This window comes from Wyeomyia smithii, chromosome 1 (assembly GCF_029784165.1).
Source record: "Wyeomyia smithii strain HCP4-BCI-WySm-NY-G18 chromosome 1, ASM2978416v1, whole genome shotgun sequence".
Taxonomy (NCBI): Eukaryota; Metazoa; Arthropoda; class Insecta; order Diptera; family Culicidae; genus Wyeomyia; species Wyeomyia smithii.
Window position 1 is genome coordinate 124,021,949 of NC_073694.1, and position 12,976 is coordinate 124,034,924.

Sequence of the window (12,976 nt, forward strand, 5' to 3'; positions counted from 1 at the left end):
GGCTCATGTGCCTGAGGATTGCGAGTGCGTTCTGTACAGTGTCATACGACGCAATTTGTGTCCTGTCCGGTATGATGCCTATCAGCATAGCCATTAGGGAGGACGTAGAATGCTTCGAACAACGTGACACAAGGGGCATACGAGGTACCAGAAGATCACTATCGATGATCAGATGGCAGCAGGAATGGTCCAACTCCACGAAAGGTAGATGGACGCACCGACTTATTCCGGTGATATCCGGGTGGGTCGGGAGACGCCATGGAGAAGTCAACTTCCACCTGACACAGATTCTGTCGGGTCATGGTTGCTTCAGGCAGTACCTATACAGGTTCGGACATGCGGAATCCCCCATGTGCCCCGAGTGCCTGGATGCGGAAGAGACTTCTGAGCATGTCTTCTTCGTATGTCCTCGTTTTGCGCGTGCGCGGAGTGACATGATGGCTATGAGCGGGCCAGACACTACTCCGGACAACCTAGTTCATAGGATGTGTGAAGACTCGAACATCTGGAGGGCGGTTTGTGCAACCGCCTCTCAAATAGTCCTTGAGTTGCAAAGCAGGCGACAGGTTGACCACCAACACGCCAGTGTTAGCTAACGGCCAGTCTCCAGGTTAGTTAGCTAATTAGCTAAGAGACTTATAGAGACAGGAGGTTGCTCAAAGCATAAAAGCCGCTCCCCGAAGCAATACTTAGCGGTCGTCCCGGGGAGTATTATGGGCTGGAGACAGAAGGGGTTTTAGTGGGTCCGGTCACTGATTCAAACCAACCCCACACTTCCTGAGGTTGGTCACCTCAGGGGTTTGGTTGCAAATTTCCCCTCCACCTGAAATAAAAAAAAGGCGTTTGTTTAAAATGTCATTTTGAATTATGGTGTACTAGCACAGGTCTAAGAGATAGAGGTACCGAATTTATGTCTACTGTATTAGAAAAATATGTAAACTATTACAGGCGAAGAAGCTGAATTCCACAGCTTACCACCATCAAACAATTGGAGCGTTGGAAAATTCGCATGAAGTTCTTGGAAATTTTCTACGCATACAAACGAACAACTACAAACTATACAAACTACCTGGATACCGTTTTACTAATTTGCCTATAATACAACGGTACACAGTGCAACAGGTAGGACTCCGTTCGAATTGGTTTTTGGAAGACTTTGCACCCTTCCTTCAAATCTGACTGGACAGTACCAAACAGACCCAATATATAACACTGACGACTATACGAGTATTTTGGAATACAAGCTACAAGTTTCTCAGAGAGAAGCTAGGGAGAATCTTCTCAAAGTAAAGGCGAATAGAGTTTCAAAATATAATCAAAACGCCAAAGACACAAATTTTACAAAAGGAACATTGGTCCTCGTGAAGACCGAAAAGGGACCTAAATTAGAAACAAAATATAACGGACCATATGAAATTTTAGAAGATATGGGATCAAATGTAAAGATAGCAATTGAAAATAATAAAGATATAGACATAGTTCATACGGACAGATTTTTTTAGTAAAAAAAAAGAAAAAAAAGGAAAAAGAGAGAGAGAGGAACCTACATTACGTTCTTCAGAAAGATAAGAAGATGAAACCAGAGTAGTTTATAATGATTATTTCCATCAATATTTTATATGAATGTTATTCTTATACATAAACAGTTTATACAAAAATTTTTTACAAAAACGTTATATGGGTCATTCCATGTCAAGTGTCCCACGAAATGCATCGACCATCTCCGATTTCAACCAAAATTTGTGAGTCGATGTATTTTGGGCCGGAACTCATAAATACAAAGTGTTGTACCGATTGGTGGACCCCTCAGCCAATGGGACTGCCTCCACTTTTTGCGAATTTAGCAAAACACCTTTTTCATTTTGTGAATATCTCGGGACCCTGAAGAGGTATAGGTGATATTGACATATCATTTTGAAGGGTTTTAGATGTAGAATCGAACTACGTGATCAATTTTTTTTGCAGTGTTGCAAACATTGCATTTTTTTCGATTCAAAACTTAACTTGCAATTTCCTCAGAATACCCCCCCTTCGATTTTGATTTTGACCACGCCAATGTGTTTAGCAGACGATTTTACATAGGAATCACTTTTCAGCAAAAAACAAAATGTAGCGTTCCAGCGATACAGCGTTTTCAAACTTGCAAGATTTTGGATTTTGTCTACGCACGAAAGCGCTTCTACATAAACTGCTGATATCCTTATGGTATTCTAGCAGGCGTTTGTGTAATCGAAGAGTTGTTCCTTAGAGGAGCATCCGTTAATGATGTAACGCAAAAAATCCCGTTCTAGAATAATTTTCACGAAAAGTTACAGGAGAGTTTTGGTTACACTTTTCACATGAATCTTCATTTTATTGGTTTATCACATTGTAGAAATTATCCTCTCTCAATTTTAAACCGTTTCCTAACAGGCGAATGGTCATGTTTTTTCCTGATTTAAGGTTTGCTATGATTTCAAAATTGTAAACAATGTGTCTCACGGGTGCAGTCATTTCATTCTTCAAGATGGTGTGTTTAATTGGATTGTATTTAAAACAAATTTGTGTCGCTGGAAAACGGTATTGGTTATCACAGCAGCTTACGTGATGAGGTTTACTAGCTACTAAGGGAGCATGCATAAATGACGTAGTTTTTTTTTTGAATTTTTCTTACCCCCTTCCCCCTCTTCCACCGTAGCATTTCGTCACAAAGTCAGACCTCTATAGATAATTTCGTAGAATTATAACAAACTCCTCACCGCGCCCCCCACCCTCACCTCACCCCAATGACTTTTTTTGCAAACTTCATTACTAAAAACATATATTGTATCATAAATGAATAAGACAAGACAAAGAATTAAAAATGATAATAAAACATACATAAACAAACAAAGCCGTGAAAAAAAACAATTAGAATAAATCCAAATTTTTCAATTTCATATTTGCTACGTAGCTTAGCTTGACCTCCTACCCTCCCCCTCGTTTCGTCACAAAACTGCTAGTCGTTGCATGTTCGAGTCCCGGCTCGGGAGAAGACTGTTATTATCAGCAGGAATCAGTTGCTGCGAAGCCTGTGTCAAATAAACAGAACAAAAAAATCCACCTATGCTCTAATCCTGGGTAAGAAGAAGAAGAAGAAGAAGAACATAGGGGGATAAATGTTATGATAGAGTTACTTGTTCTATGACGTGCTATGATATGAGCAAATTAAGATATTCAGTTATTTTTTTTTCCTCATATATCATTTATTTGACACGGCACAAATACAATTTAATGTTTAACGGCGCCAATTATATCTGATGACTTAAAAACTAAAAGCAAATTTTTTATCCTAGCTGCCGACTACGAGCTGAAATTAAGTTTAACTTAAAACTAGCATGAATTTTCCAATCAGTGTTTTGTTGTTGAATGGTTGTCTGATGCTCTTCGAATGGCCGATGTCATGAGCTGGGGCAGGGGCTTGTAATCCTCGGGTACTGGAGGTATTGTGCGGGGTCTAGTTGTTGGTTATGGTTCGTTGTTGTTGTTCGCTAGTGTTCAAGTGGCCATATGGTATGTCAGGTCCTGGCGAATTCGAGTGGGGTGTTCATTAAAAGCAATTGGTCTTTCATAAATATCACCGTTTGTTGCGCCCACCTTAGCCGAAGAGTCCGCTTTCTCATTACCCGGTATCGAGCAGTGAGAAGGGACCCACGCTAAGGTAATCTGAGTAGATTTTTCGGATAAAGCACTCAGATGTTCCCGTATTTTCCCCAAGAAATACGGAGAGTGCTCAACATCTTTCATCGATCGGAGAGCCTCAATGGAACTGAGACTGTCCGTAAAGATAAAATAATGGTCCGTGGGCATTTTTTCGGGTGTACTGAATTGCAGCTAATTCTGCGACGTAAACAGAAGCAGGATTATCGAGCTTATGGGAGACGGTTAAATTGTTATTGAAGACACCGAAGCCAGTGGACCCATCAAGAAGTGATCCGTCAGTGTAGAACATATTGTCGCAGTTGATGATTCGATATTTATTGGAAAAAAAATTAGGGATCTGCTGCACGCGTAAACGATCCGGGGATTCCAAGAGTTTCTTCTACATGGATGTATCGTAAAACACAGTAGAATCAGAAGTATTTGATAAGTCGACACGATTTGGAATATTCGAAGAATGGTTAATATTTTGGGACATGTGATTGAAATACAATGTCATAAAACGGGTTTGAGGATTAAGTTCGATTAACCTTTCAAAATTTTCAATCACAGTACGGTTTAAGACCTCACATTTGATAAGAATACGAGAAGACAAGCTCCAGAAGCGGTTTTTCAATGGTAGTACTCCAGCTAAGACCTCCAAACTCATCGTATGGGTCGACTGCATGCAACCTAAGGCGATACGCAAACAACGATATTGTATTCGCTCCAGTTTGATCAAATGTGTGTTTGCTGCGGAGCGGAGGCAGAAACACCCGTACTCAATAACAGACAATATCGTTGTTTGGTAAAGCCTTATAAGGTCTCCTGGGTAGGCTCCTCACCATTGTCCGGTTATTGTACGAAGAAAATTCACTCTTTGTTGACATTTTTTCATCAGATACCTCACGTGACAACCCCAGGTGCCTTTAGAGTCGAACCAGACACCAAGATATTTGTGTACCAAAACCTGAGAAATCGTTTTACCCATTAATTGTGTTTGAAGCTGAGCAGGTTCATGCTTCCTAGAAAAAACTACTATCTCAGTCTTCTCCGGAGAGAATTCGATACCTAGCTGTAAAGCCCAAGCAGACAAATTGTCCAAGCTATCTTGCAATGGTCCTTGCAAATCGGCAGCTTTGGCTCCTGTAACAGAGATTACACTGTCGTCTGCAAGTTGTCTTATCATGCATGAATTTGCCAGACATTCGTCGATATCATTTACATAAAAGTTGTAAAGAAGAGGGCTTAAGCATGAGCCCTGGGGAAGACCCATGTAGCTAATGCGAAAAGTTGCCAAATCGCCATGCGTAAAATGCATGTGCTTTTCGGACAACAAATTGTGCAAAAAATTGTTCAAAATTGGAGAAAATCCTTGTCGGTGAAGTTTACCCGAAAGAATGTCAATAGAAACGGAATCAAAAGCCCCCTTAATGTCCAAGAACGCAGACGCCATTTGTTCTTTACGAGCATACGCCAGCTGAATATCTGTTGAAAGCAACGCAAGACAATCATTCGTCCCTTTGGCACGGTGAAAGCCAAATTGAGTATCTGATAGTAGACCATTTGATTCGACCCAATGGTCTAAACGACGGAGTATAATTTTTTCCATCAATTTCCGGATACAGGATAGCATTGCAATCGGCCTATAAGAGTTGTGATCAGAAGCTGGTATCCCTGGTTTTTGGATGGCGATCACCTTCACTTGCCTCACATCCTGCGGTACAATGTTTTGCTCCAGGAATTTATTGAACTAGTTCAACAAGCGCCTCTTGGCATTGTCGGGTAGATACTTCAACAAGTTGAATTTGATTCTATCTAACCCAGGCGCGTATTTGTTACAGGACAGGAGGGCAACTGAAAATTCTGCCATCGTAAAAGGTGATTCTATCGCGTCGTGGCCCGGAGACGCATTGCGAACAATGTTTTGCTCAGGAACAGAGTCCGGACATACTTTCCTGGCAAAATCTAATATCCACCGACTTGAAGACTCCTCGCTTTCGTTGACCGTTATACGATTTCGCATTCTTCGGGATGTGTTCCAAAGAGCGCTTATCGATGTCTCCCTCGACGTCTCTTTTACGAACTGACGCCAATATCCGCGTTTCTTTGCTTTAGCCAAGCTTTTAAGCTTGGTATCAAGCTCCGAATACCGTATATAGTCGCCAGGTATACCTCCCTTCTGGAAGGCCAAAAACGCGTCGGATCTTTGCGTGTAGACATCGGAGCACTCTTGATCCCACCACGGAGTGGGAGGCCGTCGTTACGCCGGGATATTTTTTCGTTTGGGCTTGCAACGCGGCGTCGAGAATCAAGCCCCCGCGAGGAGGTTGTATTCTTCAAGTGGTGGATGATGTTGAATCGACTCGACAGCTTCTGAAACCATTTCCTCGTATAGCTTCCAATCAATATTCCGTGTGAGGTCATATGGAATGTCAATTGGCCGCATGCGATTTGACCCGTTTGTAATTGAAATAAGAATAGGCAAATGGTCGCCACCGTGAGGATCGAGGATTACCATCCATGTGCAATCCAACCGTAGCGACGTCGAACATAAGGATAGATCCAAAGCGCTTGGGAGGAATGCTGTAAGAAAAATTTTAATTGGATCGGGTACATTGAAAGTTTCAAAAATCCAGTCCACAATGTCAGAAAATTTCACTAATCCAGAGTTTGTTTCATCAACTGGATGTGCAAAAGGAACAACTGGGGTTTTAGATGTTCCAGGAAGTGCTGGGAACTCCTTCTGGGACTTTAAATTTGCTAGCCCAGGAGGGGTTTGCTTCGGTTTTTCCGCTGCACTTTTAGGTTTGTTTGTACCATTCATTTCACTTTGGGAAATCTTAGGACCTTTTCGGGGAAGTTTAGAAGAGGAAATATTTTTCCTCTTTCTAGACTCCCCAGGATTGGCATAAGATGTTCCCGCTGGTGAATCGTCAGAATCGGTTTCATCAGAGGACAACAGATCGAGGGGGTTCGAAGTGACGGGAGAAGTGGTAACGGTCTTCTTCAGCATGTCAACGTAGGAACGCTTTGAACGCTCTTTGAGAGACCGTTTTATTTTATCCCTGCGCTGCAGGTACACCGCACATGTCGAGAGCTCATGCAGATTTTCCCCGCAGTGAATACACTTTTCAGCGTTAACACTGCAAGAATCTTCCGCATGAGACTCCCCACACTTGCCACAACGTGCCTTATTGCAGCAGTAGGCGGCTGTATGGCTTAACAGCTTGCAATTCAGGCAGTTCATGACGCGGGGCACATAGAGCCTCACAGGGAGACGAACCCGGTGGATCGAGATGTGGCTTGGTAGTGCAGACCCGGCGAACGTAACTCGAAACGAGTCTGACGGAGTGTATACTGTTTTGCGACCGATGATCGATGCTGACCGCAGTTGCTTGCAGTCGAGCACCTTTACATCGGGACATGTGTTGTTCTTAAAGCACCCTTTGGCACTTTCCAATATACACTCGACGGACAGACTCGAATCTGTTATGACGATCTCCACGTCTCGTGCGGGTATGTAAACGCGATACTCGCGTGTGAAGAGCTCAGAGCAAGCTATATCGTTGGCCTCTTTAAGGTCATTGACCACGATATGAAGCTTGTTGGACCTGATTTTAGAAATTTCAGTCACAGGATAACGTTATCGAAGCCACACACGACAGAGCCCATCGTGGAATAGAGGAAAATTACGCAACAATTGTAAGAAAGTTCTATTTCCCCCAGATGAAAAACAGGATCCGCAATTTTATTAACCTTTGTCCCACCTGTCTCGAAAACAAATACGAAAGAAACCCTTATAAAATCACATTTTCAGAAACCCAATTCCACAAAAACCTCTTGACATCTTGCACGTCGACATTTACATTTCTTCTCCAAATCTTTTCATAACAGCTGTCGACAAACTATCCCGATACGCTACGCTATTCTCATACCTATTCTCGCTATTCTCATATGTTAAAAAAGGTATCACAAAACTTATCACCACTTATGGCACACCAAAATTAATAGTTTGTGAGGTTGCTTTTAAATCACCAGAAATTCGAGGCCTTCTTCAAAGGCTAAACGTTGAAACTTATTTTACACCTTCCTGACATAGTGAGGTGAATGGCATCGTAGAACGGTTCCATTCAACTCTCGCAGTAATTTTACTTTGCGTACGACAGAAGTATAATGACATGTCAGCAAAGGAACTGTACAGAATAGCGACTTCAATATACAACGACACCATCCATTCGGCAACCAGATTAAAACCCACCGAGGTGTTTTTTGGAGTCAGAGAAGGCGAAGAAAGGCCTATGAATCTTGAAACCATCTTGGAAAATAGAAACGCGATTTTCGATGACGTCATCAATAAAATTCAAAATTATCAAAATAAAACCAGAGAACGCCGTAACATTGAGAGAGAAAAAGAACCACCTCTAAACCAAAATTTAGAAAACAAAAGGTCAAACAGAACAATAGAAAAACTTTTATAGATCAGCGAAACATTAGAATCCATAAAACAAAAATTAAAAGGAAAAGGAAAACTTAGGGATTATTTCGAAACAACCAGTCAGAATCAAATACATAGTAATACTAGCCCTTACTAATCTTAATAATATTTTGATAATTTCAGAAAACGATGTTAATACTGGTACTACGTACGATAACCGCGAGTCAAGCACAATTTCTAACAATCAATAATTTACACACGAACCCACTGTTGTTGATAAGAGAGAGACCATGCAAAATTCAAACTGGATTAGTAAAGCTTATTCATCCCATTAACTTGACAATAATTGAAGAAGCAGTTGCGACCTTCACCAACATTTCCTATCAAAAACTTGTAAAAACTAACCCACTAACAAACGTAATACGACAAAAAATCCAACGACTATACGCAACATTTTATGGACTAAAACCAAGGAGTCATCGGAGCAAACGATGGGATATGATTCGCACAGCATTCAAGTTTATAGCCGGAACCCCCGACTAGCAATGGGCGATTTTTGAACAAAAATCGATTCTCCTGCATCGATTAATCAAAATCAATAAAATCGATTCAAAAGAAAATCGAGCCTGAAAAATCGATTTAACAAAAAATCGATTTTTGTTCGGTATAAGCTTTTTACGACTTTTTTTGGTTATATTTATGAAGATTTTGTTTTGTTTGCGTTTTCTGGTTTATTAATCATGTTCATCGAGTTTTCGTACACAACATCTACTAACGATACGGCTTTTTTAGTTTAATGCCATCTTCTTTAACCGCGTGTACTCTTAGCGTTTTTTTTTCTACTAAAAGTTTTCGTTGTCGCTCATCCCATAGACCATTTCACGAGACGTTTGGGAACTTGATTCATGAACGAAATTTTGACAGAAAGTTTGGAACCGCTGACGTGAAAGCATCAAGAACATCAGCAGGATCCGTGACACCTGTCAGTTCGTGAAATGGTCTATTGTTTCGGATGCAATAAGAGCAATCCAAACCTGTATACAGTCAGGTTTTTTTTTACGCGGGGGATACGTACCTCGTAAAAAAACGCATAAAAACCGCGGTAATTCAAAAATCCGCGTAAAAAAAACGCGCTCATTCAAAAATCCGCGTAAAAAACCTCGCTAATTTTAAAAATCCGCGTAAAAAACACGTTTATTTTTAAATCCGCGAAAAGTAGTCCAGCAAGAAGGGCTTCAGAAAAAACCCGAGACGCTCTAGAACCAGTATTTAAAATTATCCTCTTTGACGGTCATTCCGGATCTTTCGGTGGGCGGAGGGTATTTTTTGGACTAAGTCTTTTACTAGATAAACACTTAAACGTTTCTGGTTCCAAACCCACGTTAATTCGGAAATTCGCGAAAATTGTTTTGAATTAGCGCGGTGTCGCGTAAAAAAACGCGTTAATTCAAAAATCCGCGTAAAAAACCGCGTTAATTCAAAAATCCGCGTAAAAACCGCGTTAACTCAAAAATCCGCGTAAAAAAAACTCGTAAAAAATCCGCGTATAAAAAAAAAACGCTTAAAAAAAACCTGACTCTAATTGGGTTGTTCAGTTATTCACGGATTTCCGATTTTTATATATCATCCAAAAGAGTGTAATTTTTTTTAAGCAAAACGTGATTTTTTAAAACTATGTATCATTTTCCTTCGGTTTTTAAATGAAAAATAAAAATTCGCTCTAAGTCGTTACAATGACAGTTGGTAGATGGGCGAACTGTCATTGTAGCGGTTTCGAGCAGATTTCAAGAAGTTTTAAATCGTGATTTAAAAAGCGAAGAACAATGATAGAATTTTTTTAATCACGTTTTACTTGGAAAATTCAGATCATTCAGATGATATGAAAAACTGATATAGCTGAACAACCCAATTCACAAAAAAATCGGAACATCCGTGTCTATTGAATTTTAGCCCATTCTTCAACTATGGACATCCCGGTAAAAAATTGACACATTTTTCAGATCAGTGTCCGAACTCCGAGCACACACTTCTTCGGAGAGAAAAAAATTTCGTATACTATCAATAAAGAAATTTTCTTCTCTTCAAAGAAAAGTGTTCTCGGAATTCGGCCGCAGATTACGTTGGCAACAATAAATGCAATCACTATTGTTTTCAATCCGTTTTGCACACATTTATTTTTCAGGCGGAAAAAAACGATCTTGCCATCCGAAGGATCGATTCAGCAGAAGATCGCGCGCAGAAAAATCGATTCAAAAAATCGATGAATCGACTAGAAAAGATCGATTTTGCAAAAATCGGATCGATTTTGCCCATTGCTACCCCCGACGCAATAGATTTGAGACTTATTAACTACTCTATGAACGATCTGATCGACCAGAATAACACGCACATGCAACTAAATGGCAAAATTGCACACCTCACGGAAACCATAAATAAGATTGTTGAAAATCTCCACAGTAACAACATCATTTTTAACGAAATCGAAGCAATAATGACAATAATAAACATCGACAGCATCAACCACCTACTCGACAATATCCAAGACGCTATCACCCTTTCAAAAAGTTCACTAGTAAGCAATAAAATACTATCATTGCGAGAACCAAACACTCTACGAACACTCATCCAAGATCACGGAGTAGAGATGGATTTTCCTGACGAAGCACTACAATTCGTTATTCCAAAGGTAGCATTGAAAGACAATGTTCTCATAAACATGCTTAATGTCCCTTAACTGGAGTAAACGACAATCGGATTCTACATCAATACCCAACACATATTATAAAGAGAGGTAACAACCTTTACACTACAGAAAAACCCGAAGACTTTGTTCAAAAAACATCATTTCTAAAGGAATTAAATGATGAATGTCTGGCCACCCTAATCCATGGAAGACAAGCGACATGCAGTTACACTATACAAAACAAAACATCGCAACAGCTAATCACCGAAAATTCAATCTTGATCACTAACGCTAAGGATCAAACTATACAATCTACCTGTGGACCAGATAATAGGACCCTGAATGGCAACTTTCTCATTTCATTCGCTAACTGTACAGTAATATTCAACAATCAGCAGTTTATTAATAACGAACTGACATTCAAAGCAGACATCGTCGAAAGAGCATTCCATAATGACGCAGTCAACTGGAAGCAACATAAAACCTACGAATTGAAAAAGATTAACAACGAAACTATCACCAATAGAAACAAACTAGAACATGTGTATCTAAAACAGAATAACTTCAACATAAAACTTTGGAGGTTACGCAGTTTGGCAGATCATTTTCATCGTAATAATCAGCTTAATTCTCAGCAAAAAACTTTCACCTACCACAGGGAAGTCAAAATTATCAGTCTTCGGAACGGGACTTTCCAAACTTAGAGAGGGAGTAGTTAGAAACGATTCAAACCACCAAACACCTGACGCAGCACCGGACTCAACCAAACACATGTTAGACCAGCTAAGGAGGATACAACAACAAGAACAGCAGATAGCAAACGCGCTAGCGGCGATGGACAACAAGCAACGAAACGAGACAACAATGCGCTGCATCAGCGTCTAGGACTGACGACAACGACATATGAGCACATTACTTTTGTTCAGTTTTACATCAGCAGTTAGGCCTCTGTAACACTTACGAAATAAAATATAAATTATTATTAGCTAGCTCTTCAAGCCGAACAGTTCACTTTTATACTTTTTAAAAACACATCCCGAAGATATCCATATGGAACTTGTATATATATACACGGTGACAAAAAAGTCCGGTCACACTTTTTTGGGGTCGCCTGTAGCCTACACGTTGCATCTCTCTGGTGTCATCTATATGTCAAATGAAAGGGTTAACTTTGCTGCCCAAAGTGGCAGAGTTTCGTTTCTGTGCAGTTTGTTTACATTGAGTTGTGAGCCATGGCAGAGTTAAGAGCAGCTGTTATCGCTGAATATGTGAAAGGGTACAAACCCGGACACATATTCAAACACCTAAAACCGCTCGGAATCAACCGGAAATTCGTGTACCGGACCATAAATCGGTACCTAGAGACCGGAGGCACCGAGGACAAGGCACGATCTGGACACAAAGGTCTGTGAGAACTCCAAGGCTGAAAAAGATTATACGAGACCGGATTCGCCGGAATCCCGCCCAATCTGCACGGAAGCTGGCCAGGAACCTTGAAATGAACCGAGAATCAATCCGCCTGCTTCTGCACAAGGATTTAAAACTTACACCGTACAAAAAACAGGTGGTTCATGGGGTTACCTAAGCTACAAAGGACAAGAGGTACCAACGGTCGCTGGAGTTGCTCGGTTGGCGCGCAGATGACGAGATTATTTTTTCGGACGAGAAGCTGTTCGTTTTGGAGCAAAAAGTCAATCGCCAAAATGATCGTGTTTGGAGTGTGAGTCTCCAGCAAGCTCCTGCGGACAAGCTAAACGTTTCCCGGTGCCAAAATAAGACGTCAGTGATGGTTTGGGGAGCCATTTGCAAGAGAGGTAAACTGCCTCTTATTTTTATCGATAAAGGGGTCAAAATCAACGCAGCGTACTACCTGGACACGGTTTTGAATAAAAATGTTCTGCCTCAAGCTGAACTATTGTTTGAAGACGATTACTACTGCTTCCAGCAAGATGGCGCCCCATCCCACACCGCAAAGGTTGTTCAGGCGTGGTGTGAGGAAAACTTGACCGATTTCATTTCGAAGAATGAATGGCCTCCGTCGTCTCCGGATCTGAACCTACTGGATTATTTCGTGTGGGGATACATGATGTCGAAGCTGAACGACTATAAAATAACAAATTTGGAGCAATTCAAGCGAGTTATCACGAAACTCTGGGACGAGATGCCGATGGAGCACGTGCGCGCCGCTTGCGACGACT

The 12,976-nt window shown here is 40.9% G+C and overlaps 1 protein-coding gene across 3 annotated transcripts in view; it reads left to right on the plus strand.

Annotated features, from left to right (window-relative positions):
* Positions 1 to 12,976, plus strand: part of LOC129720220 (SKI2 subunit of superkiller complex protein) — a 204,518-nt gene that overhangs the window by 101,470 nt on the left and 90,072 nt on the right. The window lies entirely within an intron of this gene.